Source organism: Labeo rohita, unplaced genomic scaffold, assembly GCF_022985175.1.
Source record: "Labeo rohita strain BAU-BD-2019 unplaced genomic scaffold, IGBB_LRoh.1.0 scaffold_1762, whole genome shotgun sequence".
Classification (NCBI taxonomy): domain Eukaryota; kingdom Metazoa; phylum Chordata; class Actinopteri; order Cypriniformes; family Cyprinidae; genus Labeo; species Labeo rohita.
In genome coordinates, this window is record NW_026127959.1 from 4,108 (window position 1) to 14,607 (window position 10,500).

General features: G+C 34.8%; 1 pseudogene; it reads right to left on the minus strand.

Annotated features, from left to right (window-relative positions):
- Positions 1–654: 654 nt before the first annotated feature.
- LOC127158891 (H-2 class I histocompatibility antigen, Q9 alpha chain-like) lies at positions 655–9,525 on the minus strand (annotated as a pseudogene).
- Between the last annotated feature and the right edge of the window lie 975 nt (positions 9,526–10,500).

A 10,500-nucleotide genomic window follows, 5' to 3' on the forward strand; every position in this document is an offset into this window, starting at 1 on the left:
TGTTACCTTTGAGAAGGGAAGCCGCATTACCTGTGATGTAGATGAGATTGTGTTATCAGGACAAGGTTATAGACAAGATGCTGAGACAGAATAGATGTGATTTTGTCTGTTTATTTTATTAAGATATATATTTATAGTATTTTGGTTTAATTTTTTTTTTACATTTTGTTATTCAGCTTAATTCACTACAGTTTTAATTAACTTTTAAAAACCAAAACAAATGCTTGAAAATTTGTCCTGTACATTTGCTGTAATTCATGCACTCTCAGAAAAAAGCACTGGGGTGGTCCCTTTCAAAACCCTTACTAATATGTGACCCTGGACCACAAAACCAGTCTTAAGTAGCACTTGTATAATTGTAGCAATAGCCAAAAATACATTGTATGGGTCAAAATTTTTGATTTTTCTTTTATGCCAAAATCATTAGGATATTCAGTAAAGATCATGTTCCATGAAGATATTTTGTAAATTTCCAACCAAAAATATATCAAAACTTAATTTTTGATTTGTAATATGCATTACTAAGACAGTGCATTTGGACAAATTTAAAGGCGATTTTCTCAATATTTTGATTTTTTTGCACCTTCAGTTTCCAGTATCTTGACCAAATATTGTCCTATCCTAACAAACCATACATTAATGGAAAGCTTGGCGTAGACCCTTATGACTGGTTTTGTGCTACAGGGTCAGATGCTGTAGGTTAATTTTTTAAGTACTAAGATGCACCTTTAAGGTGGTAATATGTACCCCAGTGACAGCTTTGTACGTTTTTTGTGAACACAATAGCATGATGCAAACTGAAAATGTATAGACATTGCTTTGAAAAACCTATTTCAATTGCATGAGAGTTTTTTAATTGAATCCAACTGAATCAATACAATGCATCAACTGACCATGATAATGTGTCAAAAATAGTGTTTATGTAGAGCTGTTAGCACATTCAGATAGATCAAATAGATTAAAGACACACAGTTGCTGTGTAAAAATGTAATGCCAAAGGTGTCTGCATAGTATTGTTTACAGTTCATTTGGTATTATGCATATGTGAAGTCTTTTTTCAGCTACCTTTTTCTGCATTTTAGCATTTAACCACAGTCTAGAACCCTGCATAACAAGACCAGAACCATGTCTTAGACAATGTGGTTTGGACCGATGTATGGGGGGGATATTAGTGGTGGCCATTTTACAGTTCTATCACAAAACAATTGTCATATATTAAATATATAGCTACTTATATCTTATGTTTGTGCATGTGTGAGATAGAGAGAGTTAGAGATGCATTTATCTGTGTTAAGTCCAGTGCGCTTGCAAATAGAGCTCCACCCACACACTCTTCTCATTGGCTGTGATATTTGATTGATTTTGTTGCATTTCGTAGAAGGCTGAGCATTATTTGTCAGGATCAGTTCTCTCACAGTCACATTGTCGTGAGGCATCCTAAATTACTGGAACATATAAACAGCATTACATTTGATTCACTTCACATGACTTAGACAGTTGCACTGAATAATAACACTTACATACTGTATAGGCCTTTGAGATGTCTAACTTGAGGTGCTGGAGCCACTGCCAGAGGCTACAAGAAAATGACACAATTTTTAAGTTGTACATATAATAATATTGTCAATTTCAGTATTCTCATCTTGTGTCTTTAACATGACAGAAAAATGAATTATTGTAGTTCACTCCAGTGAATAGACCATTGGATACTCTGATAAATAATTTCACACTTACATAGTAGACTACTGGTGCTTCTTTCACTAGAGCAGACAGAGATCTCAACAGAGGCTGGAAAAACATATGAATAGGCTACATCAAAAAAGTGCCAAACCACTGCTCATACAAGAATCATTAAAATTGTGTTGTTGTATGTATGTAGAGAATCAAATTGTTACAACATAAGAGACTTTAATTCACTATGTCTACATTTTTTTTTTTTTTAAAAGATGAAAAGAATACAGATTTAGATACAGGAATATACTAACATAAATCCATATAAGTGCCCAATGGCAGAACCTGTTATTATCTGTTATCTGTTATTGAGACATTTCTATTAAATAAGGAGGATAAGAATCTTACCCCTGAAATGTTTAAAGTCTGAAAAACAAACAGAGAGGAAGAATATCAATACAGAGCAAAACATAAATGTGTGAAACAAGCTGTAAAGATACAAAATGACACAAAACCATAAGTATGCCTGGACCTTTTTTCTTCTGATACACCAGACACCCAACGACACCAATGACAATCAACAGAACAACAGCAGCAACACCAACAATGATGCTGATGGGAACAGGTGTTTCTGTTGGACAGAAATTAGACATATTGTGATTAATGAGTTACAGGATTAAGAGCAATTAAAATTAGTTAATTACTTGTATTGTATTACGTTATACAATTATTCTCATGTCCCTTCTATCTGATACATTAGACAGACAGTTGCTATGGTCAAATGCTGGGTTATTTTTTTAAACCCAAATGCTGTGTTCAGCTTGTTGGGCTATTTTTAATGTTTTTTACCCAGGTGCTGGGTAGTTTTTAAAAATGCTGGGTTATTTTTTAAACCCAAATGCTGGGTTCAGCTTGTTGGGTCATTTTATTGGGCTAATTTTATTATTATTATTTTTTTACCCAGGTGCTGGCTGGGTAGTTTTTCTGTAACTAAGCTGCTGTTATTTTTTCTACCCAACTTTGAGTTAAGCCTGTCTCTGACGAAACAACCCAGCTGTTGAGTTACAGTCAGACCGCGGGGTGTTTGCGTCTTCTACAGAAGAGAACGGTTTCCAGCGCCGCTGATTTGGTGCACTTCTTCAGTGAAATAAAGGTTTGTATACATTTTATTTAATTTATAAAGTCTTTACTGTGCTGTAAATTATATTATTTACGAAACACTACATACAAGGATGAGATGTCAGTTAGCTGCGTCAGCAACAGTTGTTCATTTCACATGATGGAAACACCTTTTGCCTTCCAAAACAAAAAACTGATTTCATTCGTTATAATACTGAATTTGATGTTAAAATATGTTCTCTAATCTCAGTACTGTTTGTTTATGGGCAGGTTATGGAGTTATGGAGTACACTTAAATTAAAATGTTTCTTTTAAATGTTAATTTTTTTATTTCTATAATGCTTGTTAAACAAGTTTAAATGTATGTATTATTGTAAATTATGCTGTATTCACACAAATTAATTCAGTTTGTCTTGTATTTTGTCCATGGGTGTTCTTGCTTAATAATAAATGTTCATCTTTTGATTATTGCTGTTGCCTCTAATTCTGTGTGTGATTTTTTTTTTTCCCCAGCCCATTTTAAGCCAGCAATATAACATTTTTTAAACAGTAGTAGACTTTAAAAAAAAAAGAAGAAAAACTAGCATGTTGGGTAAAAACATTTAACATAACCAGCTAGGTCAAAATAACCCAGCATGTGTTCTGTCTAATGTTTACCCAGGGCTGAGTTGCCAAATAACCCAAGTTGGGTTGTTTTTAACCCAGCATGTTTTATAGTGTGTGTGAGTGTGCTGCTAGACACACTCAAGTATTGTGAAGTCGCTGACTGAAATTAGTGCACAAGAAACTCACTGACTACAAATGAATTTATAAATGATCCTATAAGTGTTATATAAGAGGTATTACTTATAGAAGTAATTGATTCAGCTGACAAACTGGACTTTGCTACAGCATCTTGGAGTATATCTAGATTTTTTCAATTTGAAATAATTAAAGAATAATATATTTTTATAAAATGTAGTGAAGTAAATGTGCAATATTTTTTAATTTAGTGAATTAAACATTTCCCAAAATTAAAACGAAGTAGGCCTACATTCTGATATAGTTTTTGGATGGACTATGCATTTAAGTACAGTACTGAAGAAAAAATACTTTGTTTTTGTTCACCACCGGTACATTTAAAGGAGAAAATTTACAGAAAAATTTACAGATAATGTACTCACCCCCTTGTCAACAATAAGAAATTGTTTCTTGAGAGAAACATTCCAGAATTTTTCTCTATATAATGGACTTCAGTGGTGCCCCCAAGTTTAAACTTCTAAAATGCAGTTTAAATGCAGCTTCAAATGATCCCAGCCGAGGAAGAAGGGTGTTATCTAGTGAAACGATTGGTCATTTTCTAAACAGTTTGAGAATTTATATACTTTTTAACCTCAAATGCTTGTCTTGTCTCATCTCTGCGTTGTGCATGTGTAGTCTCTGTAATTCGGGTCGATACAGTTAGGGTCTCCTGTCTCATTTTTTTCTATGTCAAAATCGTTCTACATCGCTGTTTTACCTTTTTTTGTAAAGGGCATTTGATTTTCTTTGCATGTTCACTTTGTAAACACTGGGTTGGTACTTCTGCAGCGATGTATGATTTTGAAGTTGGGGAAGAAAACGAGATGGGAGTTTTCGATATACCCTAACTGTATTGACTGTATTGAACCAGGGAAAAAAACAGAGTTAGACTTAGAAAAGACGAGCATTTGAAGTTAAAACGTATAGAAATTGTCAATTTGTTTAGAAAATGGCCGGTCGTTTCACTAGATAAGACCCTTCTTCCTCGCCTGGGATCGTTCAGAGCCATTTGAACCTGCATTTAAACTGCATTTTGGAAGTTCAAACTTAGGGGCACCATTGAAGTCTACTATATGGAGATAATTCCTGAATTTTTTCCTCAAGAAACATAATTTCTTATCAACTGAAGAAAAAAAAGACATGGACATCTTGGATGACAAGGGGGGTCAATAAATTATCTGTAAATTTATGCTCTGGAAGTGAACTTCTCCTTTGATATATTTTACATGCTGTCATCCAAGAATAATAGGGTCTGAACACACATCTTTTATAAGGAGAAAAGCAAATAATGATATTCAAAAACATTTCTAAGATTTATGGTCTGCATATCTAATCACTCTTACCAGAGTTAGTAATGATCTCATCTGCTCTCAGTGTCTTTCTGATAGTTTTGCTCTGGTGTTTCACCAAACAGCTGAATTGGTTCTTCTTCATTCATTAGGTGTAATTCTGATGGTGCTTGTCTTCTGAAAGGTCCCGTCCTCATTGGGAATAAGTTCTCCAACTACCACATCTTCATGATGCTCTTGTCCATTTCTCATCCAGGAGATTGTTACTCCTTTGGGGTAAAAGCCTGTAGCATGACACGTTACTGGAGATGAGGAAGACTTCTGCAACAGAGACACCTGAGGAGAGACTGGAAAAAGAGAGAGAATACATAAAATATCATGCCTTCAGCTGCTGCAGATGATCCCGAAATCAGGTGTGCTTTTAACTATTATGACATAACATGCTTTAATATCAGTGTTGGGGGTAACGCATTACAAGTATCGCATTACTTTTGAAAATATCTGAGTTACTTTTTCAAATAAGTAACACCAGTTACTTTTTTCCCCATTTCACGAGTTCACCCTACAGACAATAATGAGGAATAAAAGTATGCGTATTTGGCGTGCTGTCCAGGGAGAGGGGTCCGAGCTTGGCCCCTTAGCCCGGACCCCGCACTTACACCCCGGAAGGGTTAATGGCGAGGAGTCGGGGTGGAGGAGGGATGCTGACGACTAGAGATGAGGAAGGTAAGGCTGTTTAGATTATTTATGGGCATCCTCCCGGGCCGGCGGGATGGACGATGTGATTGCTGATGGTAAATTGGCCGAGTTAATTATCTGTGCGTGCTTCTCCCAAAATTTGTTAATAAAACATCACTTATTGATTTCCTGTCGGGAAATTGGGAGTAAACATGATGTTACTGTATTCTAGACTAAATGTGAACATGCATTAATTAATCTCACTCACAAAAAAACAGATTCAGATTAGTGTCTTTGCTGCTGACGACCTTTGATGATACAATTCAACCATACTAATAAGCAAAAGTTACTTCAGATAAACTAACATTTGTGCTTTATTATAGCTGAAGAGTGATCTCCTGCATAATTGTACTTTTCTTTCAGCCTGAGGTGAATTCATTTCACTTTTGGTGTAAAAGGGCTTTTACATTAGAATTGTTTTATATTGAAGGGGTCATCGGATGCAAAATACACTTTTTCATGCTGTTTGAACATTAATGTGTGTTGGCAGTGTATGTACAAATCTACCCTATAATGATAAAAATCCATGCAGTGGTTTTTAATTAATCTGTAAAAATAATATCCCCTTTTTCAAAACGAGCCATTCTCAGATGTGTGACGCCACACCGACAGAGGCCACTCCCACGATAGTTGATTGACATGAGCATCTGACCTCAGACCCGCCTTACATCAGCTGTAACAGTCTGACCTCCACTGTTTCAATGCTGGAGCAGGGATGTAAGTTAGACAAGAATATCTCTGATTGAGCGACTGAGGTGTTGTGTTGCTGGATGTAATAATGAACATAGTGGTCATCATTTACTCCCGACATCTGAACCGCTGAAAATGCAGTGGATTACATTTGTTTGTGAAGGGAATGCATCTCCTGATCTACATAAATATGTCTATGTTCACGCGAATCATTTGTGATCCAGCTTCACCTACAGCAGAAGTGAGCATACGTTTTTTTTATGAATCTTTGCGATCGCCTTTCCTAATAATGTGCTAGTTAGCAAGTTTAGCGGCTAAACGCACTAAATGCGGCTAAAGTAAACAGGCTGGTGAGCAGAGCTTATTTGCATTTAAAGTAGAAATCCATCAGAATGGGTTGTTTTTCGCAGAACTCTTTTTGGTAAAAATGGTAAAAATGGTGTTGTTTTACACTACCATTGAGAAGTTTTAACCAAAGTATATTATAGACTTTTCATTAAGACCCTAAGGAATAATATCAACTTGTGGAAAATGGGCATCTGATGACCCCTTTAAAAACAAAGAAGCAAGTAACGCAAAAGTAACATAATACATTACTTTCCATAAAAAGTAACTAAGTAACATAATTATTAATTTTTTTTAGGGAGTAACGCAAAATTGTAATGCATTACTTTTAAAATTAACTTTCCCCAACACTGTTTAATATAGACTATATATCTGACTGTAACTTGATATAATAGTGCATTCATTGTAAACAGTGTGAGAACCAAATGATTTCTAAAGCTTAAAATAATTACAACTTGAGATAAAATGTACAAATAAAAAAAATTCTAATCACTTCTAGCAGATCATTTTGTAAAACATGCACATGATCATTGCTGGATAAGATCTTACGTACCTGTTTTCTCCAGGCTGCTCTTTCCGTACTCCACATATTTCTTCAGCCACTGAATGCAATGAGCGCTGAAGTAATGTTTGTCAGTCTCAAGGAAGCCTCTGTCATTGTTCAGCTTCTGTGAGGTAGGGAATCCTTGCAGCGTTGGGGAAATAAATCTCAGCTCTTTAAAATCCAGAAACAGAAAGTCCTCTCCATCATAACCAAACTGACGGAAAGCATTTGTTTCTCCAGTCTGATCATCCCACTCACAGCCATATGTTTCCTGGACTGTATGCACACCTGAGGAAGAGAGACAGTGTATTTATCTTTATGAAAATCAGTTTGTACAGTCATCAGTCAGTCAGAGATTTCCACATGTCTGTATAATTTATTATACAGATTTTCTGACTATTGATTTGTCTGTGAGTTGGAAGGTTTGCTGCCAGTTTACCTGCTGACTGGTTTAACCGATCCTTTGCAATCTGGATGTTGTTTTTGAAGGTCTGATGTTGTGTAATCATATTCTGAGTCTCTCTGTTCCAGTAATCTGCTCCCTCATTCTGTCTGATCCACTTTGTCTTTGGCACAGCTTTCTTTATGTTGCTGTCAAAGTACATAAACTGCTCATCATCAACCAGACCAACTGCTGTGAACTCTGGGAAGTCAATGTCTCCAGTCACACCAGTGTAGTAATATTTCAGGGAGTGTTTTCCTGTGGAGAATAATAGAAACAGAGAGAACAATCATCATCTCAAGACATGCTCACATTCAGCTTATTCACACTATTCACAATGGACACACTATTATGTGGAGCCGCAGTCTGATATAAAGTATACACTGCCCTCCAAAAGTTTGGAAACACCCCTGGCAAAGTGTGGTTTTGGACATCCTTATAATTTTTTTTGGTGCAAATACATTAAAGTAACTTGACATTATCAAGTTGAGCAGCAATAATATTTTCATTTTGATGACATAATAATGGCAATATATACATGTCAAAGTCAGACTTGCCCCTTTGCCATGTGATGCCTGGTTACTGGTCTAAACTTGGCCCAGGTTTTTAAAAGATTTTTGGGTCAGCACACCTTAATAGCTTCAACAATTGATTGCCAATTAAGTTTACAATACAATGAATTTAGGCCCAGATTATGCAGAGCTGTAATCGCTGCTAATGGTGGATATTTTAATGAATCGAAAATTTATGTTTTTTCTATGTATAAACTGTTTATGCAATAAAATATGTTTTCGTAGTTTGTGTTGTCCCTTATCAGTGCAAAATTATCACTAATTAAAAAGGATTTATGCCAATATTGTCCAAAACCCCACTTTCCTAGGGTGTTTCCAAACTTTTGGAGGGCAGTGTATGTTAAACATGTTATGTCATAATAGGTAAAATATGCATTTTTAAACATGTAATTGGATTAAAAATAATTTGTCAGTTATTGGAATGACTTTTGCAAGACAAAATGTGTTTTCATTATAACAATATTTAGTCAGAAACAGCTTTTTTTTGTTTGTTTGTTTTGTTTTTACCAAGTGTGCTGAAATAATTTAATTTTGGTTATGATTACAACACGAGACAGAAAACAAATAACTACCTTCATCTGAACCTAGTAAATGAAGCATTTGTTGTATGCATTATAGATTGAATATAGCCTATATAATTTGAAAACTGCAATACTTATATAAAGAGTAATGGTTTGTTTAATTAGTCTATTTTACATAAATAAATTATATTATTATAAATAATTTCGGTTGCAAAAATAACGCTGCTTTGTGACTTTGCCATCTAGTGGTCATAAAGACAGACATATTGGAAGACTCTAAACTACAGAATTTCGTTATTTTGATTAATTCTGCTGTTATTGGACTTTCCATTATACATTGTGAAAAAACATTCTTAAGTTTGTCCTATAAATAATGGACGACAATGCAGTGTGCAGGTTTTAACAAGTTGTTTGTCATCGCTCTTCAAAAGACGAAATGAAACTGATTTGCATCTGACACGATACACTAGCACTCATGTAAATAATCAAGTAAGTTTTTTGTTTATTTAGACCTGCATGGAGAATGAATAAGCTCCGTTCAACATGTGAAAACGTATTACATTATTGGCTGTATCTTTTAAAAGATATTGAAGCGTGTAACATGCGTCAAAAGAAATATTTATTCTTCATATACAGTAGGTTTGTTTAATAAGTTAATAGACACTTTTTAAACGTTTATTCGCACTACTGCAATTAAAGTGTAAATAATCTACTCACCAGCATGGGCAACATGAGCTCCGACAATTATAAGCACTACGAGCCGCATTCTTGCGTTTTATTGAGAAACAGTTTTTTAAGGGGGAAAGGCTGTGGGCCAACGCCTAAACAGGTTCTGAAATTTCATAGTCGTTGACAACTGTTGTCAGGGCCTTAACGGGGTTAGGCCCAAAACTGTATAATACCATATTGATCGAAACTGCAGCACGATTTAAGTCACTTACGGTTTTGCTTCAGAAGAGATTTCAGTACCAAAACTGTTCATGAAATATATACAAAATTAAAAATCCTACATAAAACTTATTCTTAATCAACAAATGCTTTCCTTCTTCCTTTCCTTCTTTTTAGTTCTTTCTTATTTTTTTCTTATGGAGTATGAGGTTATATCACCAAAAATGTCCATGATGCCATCTGTTTAATTGCTAATACCATAACACAAATAAATTTGTCCTATAATATTGTAGAACGATGCATGTTCTGGTCAGCAATGACAAAAATAGGAAGCATTTTTTTCTACTTATTAAACATAAATAAGGCTATTTATTTTGCTATCATAACTATACACATTATCATTAACATATTTTACCACCTTTATTTGTGTTTTTTTTTTATGCATTCTAGGGTTTACTAAACCATTCTCATATGATATATCACAAAGTTGCAGTGAAGAACAAATTGGGAGAAGCTAAAAAAACATCTAAATGTACTGCTGAAATACATTCACTGAAATTATTTGTACGCTGAATTTATTTAAAGCAACTCACAAAAGAGGAATGCTACAACAAATGAAATCCAAAGACAGTGCTCTAAGTGCTCTACACAGTATTATTCTAGAAGAGTAGTGCACAAGATGGAATAACAAAAATAATGTAGGTCTAATAGGATAAACCTACACCGGCTATACAGGTTTGGGTATCTGTTGTTCCACATTACGAAATACAAATCTATTTCCCTGTCTCCTTAATTGCACTTTGTTCAAAAAAACCACTTGATACAGAGGGCGGAGCCAACTCCAATGGGACTATAGCTCCAAATCCCTGATTAATGTTATGTGCATGTAAAGTGATGATTT